Below are 27559 nucleotides of genomic sequence, written 5' to 3' on the forward strand. Positions count from 1 at the left end.
TTTGATTGTGTGTAACAAGTTTAAAAGAGTTTAATCTCAAATTTAGTCTTCAAGAGAAGAATCAATTTAAGTTTTATACAAAATAATAAAATTTAAATAAAATATAATAAATATAAAAATATTTTTATCTCACAGTATTGATTTTATAAAGCAGTATCATATATATATTCTTTACATATATACATATATATATTTCCTCTATGACAATAAGAAATAAAAATTTTCACAATTTTCCTTTAAAATGGGATACAAAAACCGGAAATAAAGTATTGATCAATGTAATCTATTGCAGTTTAAACATTTCTAATGTCTAAAATTTAAGTAAATATAGCCAATATATTTTTCAAAATATATTTTTAATATTTTATAATATACGTAAATTTATTCCTTTATATAACAATTTAAAATAATAGACGTTTTATTGATTATGTCTTGTTCTAAGCGCACATAATTATCTATACGAAAATTGCAAGTTGAAAAAATCGTAAGGATAAAAGTGTCTTACATGAATCCACGCGAAAAAGCTCGCAAATCGATTGAAATATTCATGACAACGCTGACTCGAAAATGTCACAAAGAAGTCGCGCAAGGTGCGTCTTTCACTATTTTAAGGCAAAGAAAGGCAAAAAGAAAAACGGGGCGGACGAGAATGACGAGAGGGATCGCTTTCACGAGTGCATATAATCGCCTCGGTTTCTCTCGGTAAGAATATCGCGTTGCAAAAAGAAAACCGGAAGCGCGCGGAAGGCGTTTTCAATTCATCCCGCAACGCGACTTCGGCAAAGTTGGATACTTTGTGACCGACTTTCGCGAGAGTTAGACGCATCGGAGAAAAGGGTTGGCGATAGTTGAGCGCGATGGTTAAGGGAGGAGGTCAGGGGAATGGACAGAATATTTCATCGTGGAAAAACGCGGAGAGGAAAGATAGAAGCGCTACGCTGCACCGTGACGCTTTTGAGGCGTCGAGGTCGAGCGCCCCGTAAAAAATGTTATTAAAATGTGTTTGGAGTTGCCGAGGGGGAAAGACGTTATGAATATTAAGCGGGTTCTAGAGAAGCGCGTGATGCCGCTATCTATATCGATATATGCGCAGGCTGGCAAGCAACCGCGTATATGCTGCCGCGAGATTGATTCCCCGCTGAAACAAGGGAGATTCATTCAAGCGCGTCGAGCGCGACAGTGTCTCCTCTCCTCCTACCCCTCTCGAGTTTTTTAATTTTCTCCTATAATGTAAATTATAATCCGTATATTTGTCAAGCGGTATTTTAAAGCATATTTCAATTTTTATATTTTGTTCGCGTAATGACATCCTTTTTTTTAAACCTGCACTGTTTAATTAAATAATGTCCTATCTAATTACTTTGGATTCGTTAAATCGTTGAATAATTTAGTCAGAAATTTGGAGATATGTATTTATAAAAGTATATTAAAATGTATATACATATTATTATAACAAAATTTTATACACGTATATTTAATTTTTTCCATTATCACACGAAAATTTCTTTAATCTCAATTTTCTATTAATTATCTGGCTATCATTTTTTTATGTCGAGCCAAATCTAATTTTTTTTTTTATAGTTTAGCTATTCTCTTATTTTTAGTATTTTTTATATAAGACGATCCGGATGAATCAGACGAAACAATGATTAAAAGATTGTGAAAAAACATCGCGCTGATTCGTCCGTACTTGATATAGCCGGCAACATTGTGCAACGATGCGCGAGAAAAAACGAAGAGCACCGAAGAGAGTTCGCTCTCACGGTAAGGACGGAAAAGGAAGCCTTTTGTTCCTTTGCCACGACCGGGTTAATTAATGCTACGGGGATAACCCGAACTTCACTGTCGGTCGAAGTCGTCCCTCCAGAAGCCAGCTAATATATCGAGAATAGGATGACTTTCAGCATGCGCCAAGTTTTCGCAGAAACTTCGATTGGTTCACCGCATCCGGGGAATCGGTAATTTACAAGAATTTTAAACGCAACGAAAAATTTTGAAGGCATAATTATGAAACAAAAATATTCTTTACAATGCAATCTCTTTTAGATATTTGCATCAATTTTGCGATATGAAAAAAGGAAATGTGCTAGGCTCTTGAGTGCTAAATTCTTTTAAAAAAATTATAAAAAGTCTATTATTTATACACAATGCGAGATATACATTTACACATAACACAATTATGCTCTAGAGAAACTCTATTTATTTACTTATAAACTAAATGTGCTTCTTTTGACTTTATTTTATTAAAGAGAATTGATATATGTATATATATATGTGTGTGTGTGTGTGTGTGTGTGTGTGTGTGTAATAAAAAAATTAATACATACCAGACAAAAGTATATCAAAATTGGATATTGTTAAAAGTAATTACGAGACATTAATTATTACTTTTTTGTATGCAGAAAGTCATTTACATTTTATAATAGATTTTTAATAGATAAGATAATTCTAATAATTATTCAAGACAGTTCTATAAATATTTTATGTTTTTGATAAATTTATTGATTTACTTTAGTCAGAGTCTGCACATTAACTGGGCGCGATTCACGGGCATAAAATTCACTCATTAAAATTGCAATAATCACGTTTCTATATACACTAGCAGTCGAATCAACTGTCTGATGAGACATAAGACGTATGAAGGAGAGCGGCTGGTTAATCTGCTTATTCTCGCATTTAACCCATGTTCTACACTAGCTATTTTAGATGTAATTCCCGACTGACGTAAATGAGATTGCATTATTAATGTAATTGCCGGCGACCGTTCAAACTGGCAGCATCTCGCTAAAAACGATTCCAAGTTAAGCACAAAGAGTGTTTTCTTACGCCCATTGCGACAAAACGATAGCAAATAAAAGTAAATATTAATAATAGCGAAGTAATGAAGCGGACTCTATAAACGAGAATTCGTAAGCTTTCTAGAAAATCCAATTAGAATGTAAAACACAAGACACTATTGTGGTATTCTGGCGGACGTTATTACTCGAGTAGCATTGTACCTACACGACAATGCAATTAAAGATTAATATTATTATAGAACCGCACGCTTATCGCGCGAATGCTATTTGAGCGCTTCAAAGGCCACTAAGATTATATCAATGAAAACAGAACGAATTTGGGAATTAACATGTCGCAACTATTTATATTGTGTCTGTTAGATAATTATGTCATGATTATCAAACTTTGGACAGCTTACTAATAATTATGCTGCAAAAATTTGAGTCAAAAAAATTACAAAGAGGAAATTAATAGAATTTAAAAAAAAAAAACGTAATATTAATAGAGAAAAAATTTAAGGGTATAAAATACTCTAATAACAATTATGCTTACAAGATATAATATTTCTTTTATTATTATTATTATTAAAAGATATTTAATTTCTGTCTTAATTGATTTGCCGCACAATTTTCTTTGATGCGACCTTCTCCACTTGATCTTCGCAGTTCGTTAGACGAGTCCTAAACGGGCGATCGATCCTTTTTTTCTTCGCCGCAATGAGACCTTTCTGAATTCTACTCATTGTAGAACGGAAACTAAAACTCCCGAGGGCTAATCTCCGCTCCTCGCTGCAAAGTTCTGAAAAGTTTCACTCTCGAGGCGGCAACTTTGCCGTCAGCGGCACGCTCTTAGGGGGTTAGATAGGTTTGCACGAGGGATGACGCGCGATCGGTTAAATTGCAGTGGAAATATGTATTCGCGCTCACGCGCACAATCGATACTCGAGAAAATATTGTTTCATGCAATTATGTATTGGAAACTCCGGTTTTCACTGGTTTGGAAGGCCTTGTGTGTACCTGCGAGAGTTTGGCAAGTCATAAATAATCTCGCGACTAGCGTTATTATTATTTAGTTTCGTGTGCAACAGAGTTAGTTTTTCAAGTCGCCCTCTGCCAACGCATATTTCCGCTTTTTCATAAGCCATAAATAACGTAAAATAATTATCAAGAGTGTTATTTCACTAAACCCTTACTGTACGACGCGTCTATAAATTGTATTAATTTCGACAACACAAAAGTATATTTAAAAAATAAATAAATAAACTTACAAAATTTTTTATAATTATAAAGTTACATACACTCTTTCTCTTTGTAAGGCATGTTTAGGAATAGAATGACAACGTAAGGTATCAGTAGTGAACAGAATTTGAAAATGGAAACATGCGCAACTGCTGCAGAACTGTTGTTTAGAAAAATATTGTTGTAACTCGTCTTACGTTTTTCCTCGATATTGTCAATCCGCTCATCCGTTGTTTCGCATTTTCTTTATTTTCTATTCTTGTATATCTTATATCAATATTTAAATTCAATATTTTTTTATGTTTTTTATTTCTCGTTGTCTCCCATAATTAGCAGAAGGAGAAAATGAGAAACGTGCTAATATTTAAATGAAATGATCCTGTATAGACAGATATTTTTATATTATTTTTATATTATATTTTTATATATTTATATATTATTTGCTTACCATCATTAATTCTAGAATAATTCTTAATATGTAAATATAAATAAATATAAATAAAACATTTGCACGGCAATGAGTTAAGTTATAACAATATTTTTATATAAACTGAAGAAAGTTTTAAATTATTAATGCGAATTTTTCTTTCTTTTATAAATTTCTTACAAACAATATGATGAACACATATAAGAAGTGCAGTTTTATCTAATTCTTCTGCAGATTTTAAAACCTGAGATGTTGCATTGATAAATGATAAAAATAACAATTTTAATGCTTTACGCAGCTGTCAATATCAATAAAGTATCATTAACCATACAAGTGTACACGGCAAATGTTACACCATGTGGATTTACAATACTTGACTCATTTTTCAAACTTTACACAAGTGTGCGCGCTATACGATCATTATATACAATTTGTAGTATATTATTCTTAAAAATACATTAAAAATTTATTGCTATTAATTTTGCCAGCTTTCTTATAATAAATGAGCTGTAATTGAATTTGTGCATAAATACGAGCTTCAAAAATTCTAGATTTCCTTTCATTCGCTTGTTATAGTATTTCTGCACAGATTTTTCAAACAATTTTAACATTAAATTTAAGATGTGTGAAAATGTAACAATTAATAAAAAAAATTTAAAAGATCTTTCGTGATAAGTCTGAAATGTCTCAGTCTCATCACTCATTAATTTAAAACGTAACTTTCATTATTCGGAGTGCTGATATTGGCAGAAGTAAATATCTGAAATGTTATCAGTTTAAAGTTTATCAAACGTATGCGAATTAATTATCATAAGTAACATTTCTCGCGCGCTCCTACCACTTGATGAGTTGGCATATTTGATATGCGCCAATTTGGTCAGGTCTTGTGTGAATTTAAGAATCGCTCCTCTTGAAAACACTCATATATTTTCTTCTTCTCAAAGAAAATGACTCTTTCGCACGCTAGGAAAATTCAACATAAAACGAATAATAATAGATTACCGATGTGGAACAGAAGTTATTTATCGCTACGACTTCATTGGCCGCCGATAATAATAAATCATCGATGGAATTATTACCGGCAATAATCTGGACGCTAATGTAGCAGTTTGCGGCATTGATCTATTTATGCGAATTTTCGATTAACAACAAGTCCCGCACAAAAATTGTATAATAAATTGATGTCACATGAATTAACTGTGTTGCGGATTAAGCTTTGAATACTTATAAAATCCAATAATAACAATAAAAATTTTTTTTGTCTTCTATAAATGACAAAATGTTATTTATAGAAAATAAAAAAGATGCCATAAAAAATAAAAGATTATATATTTTATACGCATCAACAGCTGGTATTATCAATTATTAATTAATTTTTAATCTTAGTATTACAGATTTGTAACAAATAATTAAAATTTTGTGGAGTAAAATTGATTTCTGTAATGGTAACCGTTAATGTCGTAGACGTAGACGAATCGATCGCGTCGCGCTATTGCTTGAACAGCGTTGGCGGTGCTTTTCGGCAGCCCAACCCCCGGCATCAATCAGCTCGACCGCGAACCTCAGAATCTCAGAACGCGACTGCTGTTGCTTTGTGCGTTCGCAAGGAAACGCTGCCTGTTAACGCCATTGCCGCTCCAAAATTGCGGCAAAGGTAACGCCGGAGGAAAGCGGAGGAAGGTAGCGAGAGAAGGAAAACGACTTAGGAGCGCGAATGCATTAAACTGGGTGAACTTGCGACATTCGTGACAAATAGCCAAGTGGCAGTTATTCGCGGGTGCTTACTAATGTCATAATGAAACACAGATGCACGCGCTCATATGCAAGCCATCGAAAAAAAAAAAACTTGCATGTGTATCGCATAATTGTGGTTCTTTACACAATCTCTATCAATCTCTACACAATCTCTACCACAGTCCCCATGGTTGTTATCACGCAATATTCTTAAAGTATTCACGTTCTTCTTCGGAAATGTCGGAAATGCAGTTGCATCTTGTTACGGTTTCTTGCCCGATCACTGTCGCGCGCTCGTTACATAACTCGAACCGCAAAGCGACCGGATGTACATATTTGCGCGACAGAAGTTCTATGCACGTGGCAGGATGACGAGCAAACTCCCTGTTCGCGGTTGAGAACTGACGGAAAAACGGGCACGCGTCAGACTCTCCTTCGCTGTTCGGAACATCGCGACGTGTTGCTGCGTTTAGTGACGTCAGCGTTTTTCCTATCTAACGACGACGAACGACAGAGCAAGAGCAGAGCGGTGAGCATGCGGTATCCATCATGCAAACGGCTATGTCGCTTCCCACACCAAACGACGGTTTCATTTACTCTGCCTCATTTCTCGTGACTCGCTTCCATTTTAACGCAATGCATCTATGGTACAATTTTTATTCTAGATCCGTTACCGCAAAAGGACATAAAAGTTTGTCTCATCGGTCGATATGCAACAGCCGAATTAACTATTATACATTGAACTTATATCTGCAAAATATAAATATAAGATTCAAATTATAGCGTCCAGAATAATTAAAATTTCAAAAAATTATTATGTACAATAAAAATTATTATATATTGAATGTAAAATTTAATGCTTATAATAATAAGCAGATTTTTAAGATTGCTCCTCTTCTTAAATTGTCAGAATTCATTGTACTCGTTCACGAAAATATAATTCATTACGATTCATTATTGTTGATTAGGCAATACTACACTAACAACAAACGCGCGACAGTTTGCACAGCACTCCCAAACTAATTAAGACGCGACAAATTATATGCGATATGATGAAAACGGACGCGCGACAGTTTGCCAAATTTCGCAATCGCGAGTCAATATTCCATCTCGTGCGAGGCTCGCACTTTAAGTCAGCAGCATCTCAATAAGATACCTCATTTCATCGACATTGAAAGTGCGTGCATCGGCAATTAGTGCGAAAGGAAATATCGATAAAACTGGCCTTATGAGTCTTAAAAAACACTTAAAAAATTGGATACTTAGCTTCCCCTTCAGGATAAACCTTTTGGGTACTGAGCCCTCCTACCAATGTCAAGGTGTTTCCTATTATACATAAATCATCATACATCAAAAAGTGACCGATTATCGGTCTCCTACATTTTACAAAGTACTCTCTTAATTATAAAATAAATTTTAAATAAATATTAATAATATAAATTTTATTTAAAAATATATATTACATTGTAATATATTTTTTTAATATTAAATATTTTGTTATTATAAATTAATTGCATTCGTATTTTAAAGGATACTTTGTATTTCTATTTTTCACAATTAATAGTAAAGTAATAACAATAATAATAAACGTATGACATATTAGAATGATTAATATATCACATTAATTTATATTAATGCTTATCTATTGTAATGTTTATAAATTATTACAACAATTTATCGCTGTTGAAAATTTACTTATCAGTATTTATTATAATTTGTAGCATATAAAAGAAATCATATTTACACGACAATTATAATCCCACTTTAAGTATCAAAATTGCTTTGTGTATATGAGTATCTAAAACTGATATATTTTTAAGTTTTTCACATCTCATATTTCGAGATTTTAAGCTTTCGAACTTATCAATCTTATTTGAAGTAATTATAGTCAATGAATTGTTGCTATAATTTATAAAATGCCGTTAGATTTTTCAATACTGTATTATATATATATATAATTTCTAAGATATTTTAATAAAAAATATGATTAATAAAAATTGCGGATAAAGAGGCACTAATGTTCCACACATACAATGAATCTGACCAGCCAGTATTTTTATGTTTTTAGCATTAAGATATCATCGCATCTCTTGCTAAAATATTTTCAGAGAAATCATCAAAAAATCGTTCTATAATATATCTAGTTTAACTATTGATTCATTCAACTTATTTTTTCGAGTACCTAAATAAAAGTAAATCTGAAAAGAATGTCCCTAAACAAGAAATATATATAAATTATCTTAAAAAAACTGCACCATATATTAAAATTGATTAAATTATTAAAGAAAATATTTATACAGTATATATATATATATATATATATATATATATATATATATATATATATATTGCATAGTTTTATCTACGTTTAGCAATTGACAGTAGAATAAAATAAGATATACACTAGCGTAAGTTTAAATGATTATTTCCTTCCATCAATCATTATTATTATCCATCATTAATGACAATTCATTAACGAAGTATCGCCGAGTTTCACGAGCGTCGTCGACGTCCACCCTCGTGGTCGCAACGACACCGAATGACGCGGAATCGGAGCGTTCGCCAGTTTGACGGAGAGACGTCAGGGGAGCGAAACGACAACCCGGTGAGGGTGTAGGCGTCGATGGCGCCTCTGTGTTCTGGTGGGGCAGCATCACGGCGGCGGTGGTGGCGGTGGTGGCGATGGTGCTGGCGGCGGCGGCGGCGGCGACGGCGGCGGCGGCGGCGGTGGCGGCGGCAAAGCAGGGACGGACAGGCGCGAGGCGCCGTATCCGCGCCACCTCAGTCGACGTCAAGCCGTCGCGACGACGTGTGCGTATTGTGTTCTACGTCGGTGTTGCGGAAAGAGCTCGCGAGATTCGCGTGCGGCGTGACTTGTCGAGCGTGTACCACCTGTTCGCGTCGGCGATCAGGTCGCGAAGCCTGGTCTCCCGCGCGAGAGTGTGCTCTCCCCCTAGCTCCCCATTCTCGTTGCCAACATCCCCCGGACAAGTGCTCTCGACGGCTTCCACGAGATCGTCCGCACGCGTGACTGCGAGTATTACTCGTGAAGTACTCATTGACGCGTGTCGCGGTGTAATTCTCCTGCGAGAAGAGAGAGCACAATCGTTCCGAGTGTTTTGATCCTCTCGTTGACAGATAGAAGAGAGAAGGGTACAAAGTATGTTCACTAACTTGTGCTGACTCGTATCCTTCTCATATGGATCCTCGTTTAACTGAAAATGCTGTCCGAATGTTTTAATAATCAAATATTTGTTCCGTGTTGATTTATTTTTAACCAGTGGAAGGATATTATAGACCATCCACGATATTGTCCTGTTTGCGCGAATCAACTCCTTGCGAAGGACACGAAGATGCTCCAATATTCCCGTTAGTAATTGAGTAATGTATCGATTGATCTGCAAGAGACATAATCATCTTGAAAGATTAAGAGCAGCTGGAATTCCCATCTAAACGTGATTGCATGATGATTTGTAACATACCTATGCGCCATTGATACAGTGAGACCTGCTACACATCTTGCAGAGAAACTCGCGAAGGAGGCAGTGGTGTTCGTGAAAGGCTCGTTGATTATCGGTGAAAAAAACAGCTTTGGATTATGACTATTGGGTACGTAAACTATTCTCGCAATTCTATTCGTCTATATACCTTCCGATCCACGATAATGTGGTTGAAGTCGCTCGATTCGACAGGCATAGCTGCGGGAGGACAGCTGTTTCGTTAAACACGCGTCGCGAGTAATGCTGGCGTTTTCAAGTTATTCGACGTGTCCGCGTTCCCACGTCCCATATCGTTCTGTTAACGCGCGACACGGCTTTTACATCGTGCATTCGCTACGCTCGTCCAACAGTTTCGTATGTGACACGTGACATTTAACAGCGTTTAACTCACGCCATGGCCTAATGTGACTTCAAAGTGACATACCATATATATATATTCGCTCAGTTTCGCAGGAATTTCCGAATTTGGACCACTCGAATCACCGAGCGCGCGTGACCTGTTTCTAAGAATGTTCAGAGTCAGATGAATAAAATAATATATCAATCCTGCAGTCATTTTTCGTTTCGGTGCCAGTCTTAATTTTAGAAAATAAACTGCTATGTTTTTTAATTAGTTAACGTTAGGACTCATGTATATTTAACCAAATGTGCGCCTTTTCATTCATGAAAATGTCGCGCGTCGCGTGCAAAAAAAATCACGAGGATCGCGTGGTACCGATGACGTGTTCGCATCATGCTTTCTCGGAAGACGATTTAACATAAGTAAACGAGAAAACAACGGGGGCTCTCGATCAGCGGAAAATCGTGATTGTTCGTTGATCGTTCGCGGAAATTTTAAATATTTTTTCAACGCGCATTTATCGACACATCGACAGCTCGATTTGCCTTTTTCGCAGGAATTATTTTCACTCGGATGTAAAAAAAACTTGCGTTCTTTCGATCGAACGAACATGCTGCCGGCTTATCGATTGTTAGCATACGGTGTCCTTGAGCTCGCGAGGCGTGTGGAATGAGAGCGTGTCGCTTTCGACGTGTTACCTTATTTCATCCTCAAGTATCATCGCATATGTATGTGAAAAGAGTCAATTCTTGTTGGAATATGTTACGCGCATTTTTTGTTCCCCTTATGTAATATTTATTAATAGCAAATGCTGCGTAATTGTTCATCACAGAAACGTCTCGCCGTTCTCGACCTTCTCTACTTGATACTGCTACGCGAGTGTTACCCGCTATAGTTATTACTCGAAGTCGTATCGATTGCGTCGTTGGATCATTCGCCTCGTTATACGCTACATTAGACCTTGTCACGCGCATTACCACTGACAATGTTAGAATTATGAATGCCGCGCATTCATGAATCGGGCACGCATATTTCGTGACGGACGCGTGTCTGTAAGTCGTTTGTTTCGAAACTAGCTTAATTTACATTTCGGTAATTTAGCTGCCGCTCTCATAAATATTAGTTAGAAAAAAAAAAAACTTTGAGATTTAACTGATAAAGTAAATTTCATTTAATTTTAATTAATGTTTAGAACGAATTTAGATAAAGTAAATATGTTTCATTCAATTTTGCGTTATGTTTTGAAATGTAATTTAACGATGCGCTTTAACGATGCTCATAACGAGGAATGAGTAACTCGGAAACACGAAGATCGTTTATTTTCAAGTTTAATTATTTTGAAAGAGATTTTACTATGGTAATGATTATTATTTTTAATTTTCTCAATGTAAGATAATACTTAATCTTTCCATTTACTGATTATTGTACGCAAAATAATTTAATCATAAACGACGATTGCTATACGATCGTAAAAAATGTTAGAGCTCATTATTGAAAAACATCATTTTGTTTCAATTGTAGATAATTGTTCTATAAATGTATATAATTTCAGATATTTCATCAATTAAAAAAATTTAAAGTTATATAAAACAAACTTTTTGCGTTCTTATATAATCATCTATTCTTTTTTCGATTGGTATCTGCTACTATAAACTATAATTATCATGTATGTCATAGAGCAATTAAATTTGAACGATTTCTTCACTAATAAAAGTTTGATTTTCTTTTTAATAGGCATTTGATAAAGGAAAGCGTTTCAATTCTATATTACATATCATGATAATTCGAGCCAGATATGTTCATATTTCTTTCTTCATAAATAAAAAGTTTATGGTTCTGCTAAATAAATCTCTGAGCTTAACACAATTATTTTAATTATTTACTCTCAGACTCTCAGAAATTATCAATACTTTATTTTCACAAAATAAAGCATCACATGTTTTTCGTTAGAATGAAAATTTGTTCCAAATTGGTTATACAAATCCTGCTTCGTATGTGGAACGAAAGCATCATGGCAAATTCATGTAGCGTACACACGGGAACTTTTCCGTAGCAAGCATTTTTCGACCGTAGCCCGATGAACGTGTTACAAAACAAGCACTTAACGCTACAGTCATCACACGTACCGAAAGGGTTAAATCCGCGAGATGCGATTCGACGTGTTGAGTCTTCTAAAAAAGATCTTGCCGTTGCATTGTAGGTCGACCGACCTTGCGTCTCGATCGTCTCACGGCACGTTGCTTTATCGCGGCACGTGATGCTCGTGCCAAAGTCGCGGCAGTCAGTTGCACTCGCCACCCGGTATTGTCTGCGCGTAACACGTTCACCCGAGCCACCTTCTTCCGATGGTGAGAAACGGCGAAGTGGAGGACCGAATTGTCGTTCGCGTTCGAAGTTTCTCGCGTTTGCGGTGCGAATCGAGAAGAGAGCCGCATGTAGGGCGAGCTCGGGCCGAAAGAGCTCCGTCAAAGCTACTATAGGTGCCACTTTGTAGACGAAGCACGAACTCGAGAAGGTGAGTATGAGTACGGCGGTATTAGCGAAACGACGACAAAACAAGTGGCGTCATCCTCGTCTCGGTGTGTCGACGTTTTATCCCGTTTTCACAAAATTCTCGCAAAAATTCGAATTTTATTCTATTATTTCGAATGAAAAATAAGTTGTCATTCATTAGTATATTAAACATGACGTGCCGTCAAGCTAATTGCTCGACGCACAAAGAAACGCTTGTGCTAAAGACCAAGGTCGCCTCTTATTAACGTCACGCATATTACATTGCGATACATAATAATTTTATGCCAAAGATATATAATGACAATACATATACATTATAAGAAGAATACTTAACCATAAATGAGAATAAAACATAAAATGAACAAAAAGTTGATATATATTGCACACATATTTCCAGCTCAACTGAAAAAAATAATTATTTCTTCCGAGACTAACGAGACTCTTCGCTGAATTTAATTTTTTGATTAAAATTATTTTTTTTCTTATGTTATATCATACAATCAATAAAGCATTAAATGTGAAACTATTCTCTTCTAATTATTTTGTTATTGATGTTAATAGGCTTGAGGTCATATATTTAGTTGTATTACTTGTATATTCATTTAGACAGTTACACAGTTACATATTTACTGCTCTTGTAATTACAGAATCATTGAAAAAAGCTATTATAGCTATTAAAGCTATTAAAGCTATTATAATAAATTATGATAGATGAATCAGTATTCACAAATTAAAAGCGATTTTTTTATATTGGTTGTTAATAAAAGATTTCCTTATTGATTGTATTTGCTGATTTATGATCACATGATTAGTTTGATTTATTATAATTTTCTAAAATTTATATTATATATATTATATATATTGTAATATGTTCTATATTTTTGTCCAAGAAAGAGATTATATATATATGCATTACAATGATAAATTGCATATGGATATTAATCATGTTGAATTTAATTTAGTTGAACGCTCCGCATATGCTAGACATATGCTTATGAAAATAATATGCTTGACACGCCTCTGTTTTTAACTCTATGCAAACATAAAACTGATACGACAATAGTGTTAAACGATAGCAAAACCGCGATAGGTAAAGAAAAACTGGGAGAGATAGATAAACGTAGATGCGTGTAAATGGAGAACGGTGGAGGTCGCACTTGAACTGTGATCATCTCGTGATCACCTCTACGAGAGGAAGATAAACTTGCATCATTGCGCATACGACTGTATCGAATAGTACGATATAGCTGTATCAATACATCATGTTGCTGTAACTTGGCGCTGAAATTGAAGTCTTATTTTTATTAGAATTGCATAATCTTCTTTCCTTATTGTTTCTGTTGTCTTAAAAATGAATATTTATTTTCATATATTTAATGGAAAAAAATGAAACGTTCAAAACATTGTAATTTATTCGGAGATATTTTAACATTCATCAGTTTTTGCTTAAGATCAAGAAAACAAATATTAAAATAGCATTTAAAAAAAAAAATTAATCTTTTTTTTAATTATCTTAAATTACCTTGTTAAAAAAGCGGTGAATCAAATATCCATGCGAATTTCTTTTCGAAGCATATTTATACTATTAGTCTTCAGTGTGTTTTAATATTTTTTCAAGAATATTATATAAATATTTTAAATACTCTATTTTAAATTTTATTTTTTACTTCTTATACTGACAGTAATTGAATTATAATTACCAATTTATTGAAATGCAAAATTTTAAAAGAAATTATACCAATATAATTTTGTAAAAATTCCTCCACAATTCCTATACAATTTTTGCTTTTGAATATTATGACACATTGTCGATATATACGACAGTGTGGACTAAGACACGGTAACGCTCATGATTACTTTCTATTGGCGTAGTCAACAAGGCCGTATCGTGTGAAGGAAATCCTGCTTAATTGCATTAATAACATCGTCGTACCACGACTATGTTCGGAAATTGGAACTTCTTAGTTCGTGGTGAGCCAAGTGCCTCCTTCAGCGCCCTTCACACCACCGTCGGAGTTCCTCGTGGGAAGAAGCAGGCGGACGGTGGAGGCGTTAAAGGCGTTCTCTCTAGCACCTCTATAATTAGGCGCTCGAATTTACCGACCTCTCGCTCCTCCAAAAGAAAACCCAGAATAAGTTTACATAACGTAAAGTCGCGAAACTATCCCATCATCGTCTTGTTAAAGCTCGCAAAGTTTAAACTATGGCCTGGTTACAGCGTCATGAAAAGCGATCCGCATTCATCGCTTTTGTATTGATATCTTTAAATTTTTATGACAGTAGAATATTCCTCCTTATCTTAAAGTATTTCGATACATTGTTGTTGTAGATTATATATTATATTATATATTGTGTACAGATTTTATCGCTATACAATAGCAACGTATATGTGTTTTATATGCGTTTTTTGTGTGTTAAACTTTAATTTATTTGTCAAATCAAAATATACATACATTGAATATGCAAAGCCGTGCCATTTTTTTTGTATCTAATATTATATAAGATTTAATGAAAGCGGATATGACGAATGCATTAGAGAAGATAAAAAAAAACCTCAATATCGTAAAAGCATTTTATAAAATTGGAAATTATTTTTACAATAAGAAAAAGTCCTTTTTTAAAGTTACATGATAATCATTAATCAAGAATTTTTAAATATATTGTAATATGTCAGTCGCAATGCAATATGTCAGAATGCAAAATTTTTTTGTAATGTGTATTATAATTATATTCTGTGCATTATAAATATATTTTCAAATTATTTAATTATCTCTTAGATTAGCAAATTATCTTTTCAATATAATCAAATGCAATAACAAGTATAACAAGTTCTTATTGAGTTATTGTAGCATTTATGATTAGATTAATGCTTATAAACAAGTATCGACGTTGTTTTATTATAATAGCACTTTTACGATATTATTAGATCAATGCTGCAAAATAGGTCAAATGCTAATTTAAAAGCTATATATACGTTTCAATTGTATGTTTGATTAATGACTTGAAACCATTTCTATTTACACCGAGGCAAACGCAATTTGGAAAATATCAATTCTGAATCATTGATAAACTATTTCTTTTTTAGATCTAACAAAACATATATATCAGTTATAAGTATCTTGACAATTCGCATTATCTGTGTATATTGAGTTATCTCTTATTTGTCTATTTTTATACTATTTCTATGAAACAATTCTCATGAGATAGATTGAGAGGAATAAATATTAGAAAAAAAAATTAATTCAAATTTTGCATAATTAAAAGAAAGAAACATTATAATATAAATTAGATAAAAAATAAAGTTAATATTTTTTTACGTTGATCTACTTTTCTAATGTATTATTTCATAGCTATGTCTTAGCACGTACTCCTTCTTACTTTATAGCTTCATGATCGTGCTCCAGATGTTATACAGTGTTATTCGCACGCGAATGTAATGTGACTCGTAAAACGCGTTAAAACGCATGCGCGTTTGGCGAGAATCCAATTTCAATGTACGAAGCGATCAAATCGAAGATTTGCGAACGTAATGCTCGCATAAGAGAAATTAAACGGATGTGCGACGTAATCGATTATGATCGGTATAAAGTGCAAATAAGACGCACGTTGAAGGGACCGCGATTTTTTCCTGTATGCGTGCGCTTACATTGGCAACATATGTGCGCGCTCTATTTTTATTCTTTGCACTTGAAAAAACAAGAACGCTATTTAAAAACCAGTTTCTGTATGCTTGCCAATCGCGCGTGTCATTGTGCATACGTGCGTGAGTTGATACTAATGAAATAAGACAAAATTGAATTAAAGTCTCGAGAACGTAAGAGATATTGACGTGCATAACTAAAGAGAGAGAGAGAGAGAGAGAGAAATTATGTTATAGCCTTTATGTCAAAGCTACTATTTTTTCTCTTTCTCTCTTTTTCTATTAAATATAGAAAGAACTGAATACTTATTAATTTCTACTTTAAGCTTGTGCAAATTATTGAGCGCGAGCAAAAGACATTTTCACTTTTATTTCACTATAACAAATTAAACAGTCAAAAGTTGGCAACTTTATTAGCTGGAACATAACTGCTGCCACTCTTCCCAGGCGGGATAAATAACACTTAACCCTCGTTTACAGGACAAATTTAATTTCGAATCGCGGTGTCGGACCTATGGTTTCTCGCTGCACGGCTCGTAACTGAAGTTTAATGACGTTTTCCATTTTCAAGAAGACTAAATTCTCACCGTTAACTCGGTTTAAGTCTCTCACCAAGAGCGATGAGAGAGGAGCGCTACTGCAAGGGAATTAGTTAATTAGTTTCATCGTGCGCAAACACACCGCGGTTGATGTCTTCATTGTCGGACATCGGATAGAACGCGCGGACACGCGATTGGTTTATTTGGGATTTAAAACGATTCGTTTTGATTGAAAATAATCCGCGGCGCCGGCATACTGTATTTTCGCGATTCCGACAGTTTTTCAGCCGTTCCTGGTTTAATCTCGGAATTTTGGATAGCCGCAATTTTTGCGAGACAGCCAATCTACTATGTCGCTAGTTGATTACAACGCATTCGCTCGTGTAGCGCTCCAGCCATGCTGGTTTTGCGCTTTTACATGATTTCTATCAACATTGGTTGTACATGTGCTGGATGTTACGCGGAAATTAATTTTGATATATTAAATTAACGGCTATAATTGGAGGCTCGACTATAAGAATCGCGCGACGAGTTCATTCCTTTAATAAATACTATTTTAATTAATATTAATAAGCGTTAATTAATATTAGCTAAAATATTTATTAATACTAGCTGGTATATTAATTAATACTAGATTAGTATTAGTCGCGTTGATTAATATAAAAATCCCAAATATTTTATAATGGATGCAGTTAAAAAAGTAAAAAGAAGATTTTTATTCTTACTGAATGTTAATTACGTTGATGAATTCTTTATGCATACAACGATTTAACGATTTTATTTAATCGTTAATATAAGGAACGCATGGCAATGAACTTTATCCACGAGGTACAAATATCTGTTCGATTATCTGTGTAAACGTTTTAAACAAGATCGCTCTCCTCATGGCTTATCAAATCAAACACGATACCGTTATAACAGTGAAATATACATGTATCACTTTTGCAGACGTCAGGTCCTTCGTTCGTTATCACTGCAAAATGATATGCAATGGACAATGCGATACGTCCTGCGAAAGAAGAGATAGAAGATCAAGTTCTGTTTCTCGTTACTCTATCTTCTTTGTTACATCATGTCGTCCATTCATTATCGTGCGCCAACGATATGAAATATGTATGCTAATATGAAATATACGTTTGTACGTATAAATTGCATTAATATATTATGTGTTAATTATTGCCGAAAACAAATATCTTTTGTAACACAATATAATTCGCTTACGGGTAAGCGCTAAAACTTTCCGTTCCATGAAGACCAATTATATTAGTTGCGGTTTTTCCTCTCGGATTTAAATTCGCCATCTATCGCACGTGGTACTTTAACGTTTATCGTGCCCGCTATTGCAAAAGCTCTCTCTATCGCGGGCCGCGCGTTCGATAATTATTATGAGCACGCAGCATGGCGCCGACGATACGCCCTCGCTAGAACGTAACATAATGCGGCTACGTATCCTCGTAAACAATGTCGTGGGCGGAATTCGAGCGCGTAAACGTTTTTATCGAGCATAAAACGAGGCATCTGCCACACCTTTTCAACAAGAATCTTTAATTTCGTGGCAGAGCAACGCGCCGTTGTTTCTTCTTTGCATGGCTGAACATTCTCAAGAATAATTTATGGATTGATTGTAAGATCTTTTATGTCTTAATATTTGAATAATGGAGAAATGTTTAAGGAATAATAGGGAAATGTTTGAAGCTATTGGCGTTTCGAAATACATGTACAAATGTCGAAATAGATGTAGTGAGACACTAGACACATATTGCATTTACATTTTGCATAAGAATTAAGATATATCAAGTTTTCTTTCTTTCTTTCTCTCTCTCTCTCTTTCTCTTTCTCTCTGAATTATTTCAAAAATAATTTTTTTTCTCCAACTTGAAATAAAGTTGCCGTGCAATTTAAATTAACATGTTGAATGTATTCGAATCTCGTTTTTAAACTTATGATATTGCTCTCATATAGCCTTGAAATTCATTTTAATATTTGTTCCTATACTCAAATCTCTGATACATTATGATCAGATGAGCACATAGTTATTTGTTAGAGATTTAATACGACGTAAATAATGCAACCATCATTCTTGCTAATTATATTAACTTAGCTATTCTCCATATTGATTACCAGATACCGCATAATATACAATGGTAGAAAGGACGCGCAAAGCAAATACATTCAGGCATTCGTGCAACGGAGACTCCGATAAAGATCAGAGCGAAGTGTGGAAAGTGCTGAGGCGCGCTGAAAAATGCAACGGCGGTGCCTATCACTGGGCGACAAGCAACGAATGCCGCCGGGCTACCGATGTCTGGCTACGTACGCGGGCGAACCACTTCTCTTCCCACGCGAAAGTGCTTACGTCGCCGGCGACGAAGAAGCGTTCGGGAAGAGATTGCGGAGCGCGCGGTGAGAGAGCGTTTTTTTCTTTTTGTTTTTGGTAACTTTTTTCCCGCTCCACTTCCCCTCTCATTTGTTCGGTTCGCTCCGCTCGCTCTGGTCTGATTTTTCCTCCCGTTCGACGAAACCGAAGCCCCGTTACTCTCTCTCACCCTTTGTTTCCCACGCAAAAGCGCTCATTACGTTGTTTCGTGTCGGAAGGCGAAGCCGTAGTTACTAATTTCGCTCCGCAACCCGCTCGATTTTAATTCTCGCTCGCGAAAATACAATTTTAGCCAGGTAGCGCCGTTGCCGATTTAACCGAGACGATTTAACATTCTCCATCGGCAAACCTGTCTTGAAAATTTGTTCAAAGTTTTCAACATCTTTTAATGAGAGACTGATCTTTTTCCAAATCAAAGTCAAAAAAATAATTTTTTCGACTAGACTCAAAATTACTTTATCCCGTTTGTCAATGTTTTATATATAATAACATCAATAATATGCGATCAATTTGATAGATATACTATCGAGAGAAAATAAGTTATAAATAAAATATTAGCGGAAATCCAATGTATTTTCTGTAATATGTGCATTTTCAATTAGAATTGCACGGAGTTAATTGACAATGACATACGGGCGATTATAAAGTCGTTTTCGTATAAAAAATGCTGCAATTATCGATAATTACTACAAATACATCACATATTTCTTGCGTTGGTATTTGATTACACACGCGAGCAGTTTTTTTTTCTTTCTGCTTAAAAATGCTAACGTTGCTTGAGGCGAGGCTTAAGCGATTCCGCTGCGGTCGCAAAGTCTGCACTTTGCTTTCTTTCCGCGACAGAATATTGTCGCAGAAATTCATTATGAGACGCAGCGTTGAGGCGAAATTTTCGCGACGATCTTGTAATTAAAGTTGCAACAATAGACTTTTGTAGGCCGCGTAAAATGGGACAGAATTGTTCGAAACTAGATAACGGGCGCGTGCGCGTATTTGTAGTTTATCGAAAAAAAAAAGTTTTTAAATCATTTTTACAGACAATAGGTAATAAAAGGAGCGGAAAATGAGAGCAAATTGTGCATTTAATCGCGATTCATTGCTGTACGCTTATATTTTAACTTTACACTGACAATAAAAGTGAGTATATTGATTTAATAAGTCGTAAACATTTTATTAATCATTTTTCCAGAGTTAATGTTTCATATTTATGTTTTTTTTATATTTAAAATGTGTGAATGAATTATTGCAATCGCAAATTATTTCAAGATTAGAAAAATTTAAAGGTTCAGAAAATATGAGTCTTCTCTCTGTAATGTATTGTTGAAAATAATGTTTAAATATTTGTATCATATTGCAACATTATAGTTTCCTGAAAATACTTGTAATGCCAGTTATTGATGACTTTCATGATCCTGAATATTATAAAAAAAATATACTGATGTTGTGTGTGTGTGTGGGAGTTTAGTAGTGTGCGGAATCTTAAAAAGACACAATAGCTTTGAAAGTGTGGTGACTACTTTTAAACAATTCTGTATCGAGAAAAAAAGTCGTGTTCGCGTTAACCTAATCACCGATGTACGTGCAGCCACGAGATCGCAGTTTTGTATTTGCCACAGACCATTGCTTCTACTCTAAATGCAATGCGGATCCGTTCAAAACCACCGGAACCTACAATAACATTTCCATTTGACCTTGTAACGAAAAAGAAGAAAAAATCATACTCGGGTGAATTGAATTTTTCGTGGCTTTTTCTTCAATCTTTATTTAGTCATAATTCTGTGCATTAAACACAATGTAAATTTTTTATTGCACAAAACCACGAATTAATTTTGTTTTAATTTTGTGTACGATGTGTGTTATAAGTAATTCTTTTGTGCTATATCAATATTTAAGTTCTTTCATTTTTTTTTAAACAAATAAGAAAGAAAAAAAGATAAAATATACCTAAGAAAAATTAAAAAATATATTGATACAAATTGTATTTAAATGATAATTAATAGTCTGATTAGTTATAATAATTGTCATTTAAATAACACGTTCTGTTTTTTGATAATATAACTGATTTTTTTTTTACGAATTAATAATAATCATTACTCCGGATTAAATACGACAAACAATATATTTAATGTTACCCTTCTTGATTACCCTTTTTTATTGTCTCATCAAGTAAATGCATATACTGGAATATGCACATTATTTTTGGACGTCGTTATTTTTTCTGATCTCTTGTTGATTTTTCAATTCCTATTCGAAATTGTTAGAGGCACGTGTAGGCATGCGTCACCTTCCTGAGCGGCGTAGCTAATATGAGTGTAACGAACAAACGTATAATAGCCTCGTTATTTAGCACAACGTATAACGTACAACGTATTGCCGTGTTTTTCGTTGCGCTTTTTTCGGTAATGTCAACTGCGCGATAAAATAAAATTTATATATTTTTCAAACATTTTTGGAATGTTACCGGTATTTTATTAGTGGATAAGTATGCAGAGAAAAAGGGGAATTCAAATAAATTGCATTCATACTATAAAGCATGAGTAATCAAATCAATTATCCATGTATATAAAATATAGCTAAACAAATAATACATAAATATATAATGTATAAATGCAAAGAATAGAAAGAAAAATTGTGAATGTAGATAAATTTATTTAATATTTTATTCATGTTTGCTTAAATTTATTAAGAATACATATATAAGAAATTTGCAAAAGAAAGAGAGAGAGAGAGAGAGAGAGAGAGAATACATTCAATTTTCTAAAGTGGAAAAGATAACTTTTTTATTAGTTATATTTGTGTGAAAATATAAAGTACAATATCATTTTACATCTTTATACATTTCCGTTCCTGCATTGTTGCATGTTTATAAAAATTTCCGTTTAACTTTAATTTAATACTTCATCTATATATGTCGTGTCACTGTACGAACATGATTATCATAAGGATCATTTTTCATGCTTGGCTTGAACTGGCAAAGGCAGAAACATTCTTGCGAATCCATGCAAAACGAAACGCGAAACGTTTTTGCTTCGTATAGTTGCTGATCGAATAACGTCCAAATTGCAAAACATTAAAGAGAAATGATCACTCGAATTTAATTTATTACAACAGCATATGCTATCGTATATGCATAATATCTATATGATGTGAAATAAAAAAATATTTCCTTATCTATTTGCGCTCTTTAAATTTAATACAAAATAGTCTTTGTTTTGAATATCTTAATTTCTTTGTGTCAGAAAGTAATTTGATCGAGCATTGCTCAAAGAATTTGTGTATAAAAAATGTGATAATATTTCTGGAAGATCGTGTACGAAAGTGCAAGCACATCCTCCCTACAACGCCATATCGAGAGACGTATTGTTGGTCGCATATAGCGGGCATTCGGTAGATATTCAAGTAATAGCGTACGCGCGCACGCGGTGAAAGCGGAGCACATTCAGCATTATCTGTCGTATAGTAATAAAATACTCTTTACCCCTTTCCAAGGGTGTTTCTGTATGCACATATATGTGTATATACAAAGATGCCTGCGCACAATCCAGTGTTACAACTCTCTACGGGATACGTAGCTCGCCTTGGATATATTTGACATAAACACGAACGTGTTCGTGCTCACACCACGTTCAGTCCCGCTCTCAATACGATCTCGCTACGTTTAACGTAGAAATCAGTTTTATCCCGAATATCATAAATCACTCACGTTGAGAGAATATTAAAAGGTATTATTCCAAGAAACTTTAATTTTATGACGTCAATTAGAAACTAAAGACTAATTTTAACCTTTACAGTTTTTGCATTGACTTCTGAATCATCCTGTATAATTGACTAATTTATAAAGGTTAAATGCCGAGTATAATTTATTCAAGTTTATTCAACTTTTTATTCGCACACGATATGCGAAAGAGAAATTATTAAACCGGAAAAATGTACTTATCTATAAAATTCTAGTTAAAGTTTATTAATTAATAAATAACACAACATTCTCCATCTCAATATTTAATAAGTTAGACTCTCAAAAGATGTACTGAATATGCGATTAGCTCGAAGTAATTGATTTAAAGTTTTAGAGTTAATTACTTATTAATTTTCAGAAAAGTTTCAACTTCAAGAAAAAAGTTGGTCATTACTTATATATAGATAAGCTATCGCTATCTTTATCGGACGTTCTGTATACGTCATTCTGGTTCTCCAGCGTTTTGACACGCCGACGATTAGTATTCCGTCTTGGCTAAAGGATGGTTCCTTGGAGATGCGACCGCTTCGTAAACCCGAAGTACCATCGAAGTACTACATTTCTCTCTCTCTCTCTCTCTCTCTCTCTCTCTCTCTCTCTCTTGCGAATATACGCGTGCGGGTCGATAATTATTGGCAGGTCAGCGAAGCCAAAGTCTGTCTGCGAAAGTTCGTTATACGGTGTGTTTCCTCCCCGTAGGCACTTCCCGTGGCGCGCACAGAGACGCGCGCGTACTCACCGTTAAGCAAGGGCGGACGAGGCTTCGTGCCGACGTTAATTATTATTGGCAGTTTCACGAAACGAACTCGCTTCTCGCCCTATCGAACGTGCACACGCGACGCGACGCGACACGACGGACTCTATACGACGCTTAATTGCATTCGGTCTTGCGGGCTTTGACTAACGAACGATGCGTCCCGAGACGATAATCAAGGTATGATCTTGTCTGAGGACACGATCTTTTCTACTCTCATTATGTTATCTTTTTTCCCTTTAAATTTCATGGTTTGAATTTTTTTAAGGGTTGATTATACGATAAGATTAATTGTATTTAAGCTATTGAGCGGTGCAAGTCGACGATAGAAAGACAAGGTCAATATTTTAATTAAATATTTTCGAATTATTTTGATACGCATATGATATTATTGTGAAATAGTCTTTGAATTTACATTGATTTTCTTTTTATGTAGTAGTAACACAAATTGTAACACAAACAGAAAGAAAAATTTGAGTGGTTATTTTAATTTTCATCCTTTTACTGCAACGAAAAAAATATATTTTTAGTTTTATCATAAAAAACAATTTAATTAATACATTTAAATAATACATTTATTATATATTTAAATAATATAACTTTCTCTCTATATATAATGTATTCTTTAATCATTAATAGTAAATAATAATGTAAAGTAGTATTAATAATATGTTTTATTAACTTTTAAAATTATAAGTAAAATTCTCAATGTTTAATTTTTTTTTTGTTTATTAAATTTTCTTGAATATTTCAAAATTGAGAGAACCTTTTAAAACGAGTCATAACATTATGTAATTTAAATAGAAAGATAAACATTCTATATATTTTCATATATACGCGTAATTTGTCTTACTTCCATGAAATATTAGTTATTTTATTTCCAATTTATTGATATAACTCTCAGATAGTCCCTTTGATCTCAAATGGATGTGAAAGTCTCAGTATTTAAAGATTGCTAACAGACCATGAGAACAAATATTGTACTTAAAACATTCCGATTGCTGTTTTTCAATTCTCGATATCTGAGGACTCTGTGAAAAGATCGGTAAAAGCAATTAATGATTATTTGTCACACAAGTATTCTAGTCACGGAGTGTATTTTTAGACATTTTTTTTTTATCCATGCACGACGTTAAAATCGAGCATTGCAACGAAAAAGAGAGAGATCGTAAAATTCTCTATAAAACCTGCGAACGATGGTGAGGCGCCCGTCGAGAATGTTTAACGATGCGGTTAGCGTAAAAAATAAGTCACTGCGCGAACGACTTCGCGGCTTGACGCGCACGTTTTATCAGCTTCAGCTTGAAAAGTTGTGGCGTGTATAGATTGCAATGTCGTCGAACTTTCTTTTAACATCCGCTCTCGACGGACGCTTCAATAAAATCGAAGTCAATATTTTTGACAGTTGCGACTACAATGTGACTACTACGGTTTTTTTATTCAACATTTCTTATTTTTTGAATATTTCCGTAATCGTGATTTTGTTTCGCGATCGAAATTGAACTCCTCTTTCGTTTTCTCTTCGTCTAAATTTTAATTTCTAGAAACACCTACATTTTGAATTATTCAAAAGCCATAAATGCCACGAAATCTTTATTGAGGGAAGGTAAATTGGAACGCCCCGTACAGTCGTGGCGGTCTCTGAACATTAAATTATACACGCTCGGCGGCAAACGCCCGACCTCTCTTCGCCCTGTTGGTCGTCGTCGTTTATCCCACGTACTTCTGTCATATATTATGTCTACTGGGCGTATTAACCGAGCGCTACCGTACACCTGTTTACTTTCAACACGCGGTATTATTTCTATTAACGAGAGCACATCCATGCACGGGTATTATCTCGTTCGCGGACCGACGCGCTCTAGGGAGTTATGACCGAGATGAAAATGGGAAAACCGAAACCGTGGGCCAAAAACTTTTGCGAGAATATTTGACTCGCTTATCTATCGCACACCCTCAAGATTGATTCTCGTTCGAAGAGGCATTTAATACTTTCCTCGGCAGGCAGCTTACCGTCAGATACATATTTTATAATAACTACACCCAAATCTCTCTCGCACGATCCCTTAAATTCATGCATTGCGAACAGATGGAATTTGAAATAAATAAGGAAGAATGTTAAATATATATATATATATATATATATATATATATATATATATATATTACAAGGTTTAAAAATTCTTTGCGTATTATATTCGCCTTTAGATTCGCAAAAGATTTATTACGCGAATGAATTTCATACTCATAAGTTGGCACATGAGTCAGAGAAAAAAAAGTAACAATTATAAAAACTTTTAGCTTGTATTTTTTGCAATAATCATGTAATATCATAAAAACAAATGGAATTTGCAACTTATGAGGTTTAATAAATCTGTAGAAAATAAAAACGGTATTAATTAAATATTAATTAAAATATTATAAAATAAAATAAATATATAAAATAAAAAATATTAATTAAAATATTACAAAAGTTTTTGTTTCTCCTTTAAACGATACATATACTGCTCAGATATTAAGAAAAAAGCTATTCTAATATTTGTGAGCAAATGTATCTAGAAATCTACAAAGAGAGTCGGAACAATGAGGACTATTAAAAGATTAAGAAATTTATTCTTAGAACGTAGCTTTATTTCTCGTATATAGGAAGACATTTGCGCAAAGTATTTACTATTGCAGTCAGGCGGATGCACGGTTAAAGGAGAAAAGGGAATTCTCAACGATAAGAACGGAAACTTTTTGGGCGCAACGACGTGCTCCGGAAACTCGCACCTTTCCATCGCCGCCGTGTCCTTCGGGATACGCTACCACGGTACGGGATAAACTCGCGGGCATCGAGTTTACTTTGGCGACCGTCAATTCTTCAGGCTCTCAGTTTCTGGGACACGGAGAAGCAGATCTCCCCATTACCGTTTTCAGGGCAAACAAACGGAAAGCCGCTCGGTTCGTTACGAGATATCGTGTCTCATCCATTCGACGATGTCGACGGTTCGACGAAAGCGACGTTCTGCGAGATTAAACGGACGAGATATCGATCGATCGTGTGCACATGAGAGTCGCTTCTCTCTTCAAAATTTTATCGGCGAAAAATGTAGTTTTGCGACACACGACGTTGAAGATACGCTTGTACATCGCTGAATTTTCAAACGAACTCAAATTATCCGCAATTCGATCATTTCGAACTCTGATTACGATGCGTTTAACGATTCACGGACTGGATTTATAACATAACCGTAGTAGCAAAAGAAAACAAATTGTGGAAATTAAGTTTTCAGTTAGCATTAGACTCGTGAGAAGAAAATTTAACTTTGCTACTTGCACCATAAAAGTTGAAGAGATGCCAGCTTACGACGTAGAGTAAAATAGGCACTAAAGTTATACTTTCTTTAATTTCTTTGAGTTTACAACTCTTAAGCGATATAATGGGAAATAAAGAGAAATCTAATTCATATAAAATATACATATGAAATGATTCTATCAAATCACTATTCTCATAGAGTGAATAGAAGATAAAAAAATATTAAGTTGCTTTATAATTTTAAACATGGTGGTCGACGAGAAGAAAACTAGATTTGCCTGTGCACCATTTTACGGATCTGAGTTATGTGAAAAATAAGAAAAAAGAAAAGCGAGATACAGCGTCGAGAAACATTTCGATAATCTTTTGATTGAGTGCCACTAATGTCATATTCGAGCAGCCCGAGAGTTAAAATTGCAACCGCGCACTGACGGATATTCCTCTCCTCATCCGGTCTTAATCTACTTAAACCGCTTAATTCACGGTGCAGCTACATAAAATATTTACACTGTACGCACACGGCCGCGGGGCTGTTACGCGTGTACGTAAACACGTCGCGTGGTGCCGTCTCGCGCGCGCCAGACGACGCATCGAGACGAGGGAAGCCTTAGTCAAGAGTTGGTAACTCCGTCGGAGCGATATAACGAACACATGTTGCAACGAGAGTCTACATAATCCGCAACA

At 34.6% G+C, this 27559-nt stretch overlaps 1 protein-coding gene across 5 annotated transcripts in view; it reads left to right on the top strand.

Annotated features, from left to right (window-relative positions):
- The window catches only part of LOC126858910 (CUGBP Elav-like family member 2), a 507709-nt gene that overhangs the window by 139446 nt on the left and 340704 nt on the right, over positions 1–27559 (top strand). For 3 of the 5 annotated variants that reach the window (XM_050609617.1, XM_050609623.1, XM_050609622.1), the window contains exon 1: positions 8979–9786. The exons of the other annotated variants lie outside the window; for them this stretch is intronic. The gene's annotated coding sequence lies outside the window, so the exon portion shown is untranslated. Of the gene's footprint in view, positions 1–8978; positions 9787–27559 lie in introns of those variants that run through there. 5 annotated transcript variants of the gene reach the window in all.

The sequence above is a fragment of the Cataglyphis hispanica genome, chromosome 2 (assembly GCF_021464435.1).
Source record: "Cataglyphis hispanica isolate Lineage 1 chromosome 2, ULB_Chis1_1.0, whole genome shotgun sequence".
In the NCBI taxonomy this organism is placed as follows: Eukaryota; Metazoa; Arthropoda; class Insecta; order Hymenoptera; family Formicidae; genus Cataglyphis; species Cataglyphis hispanica.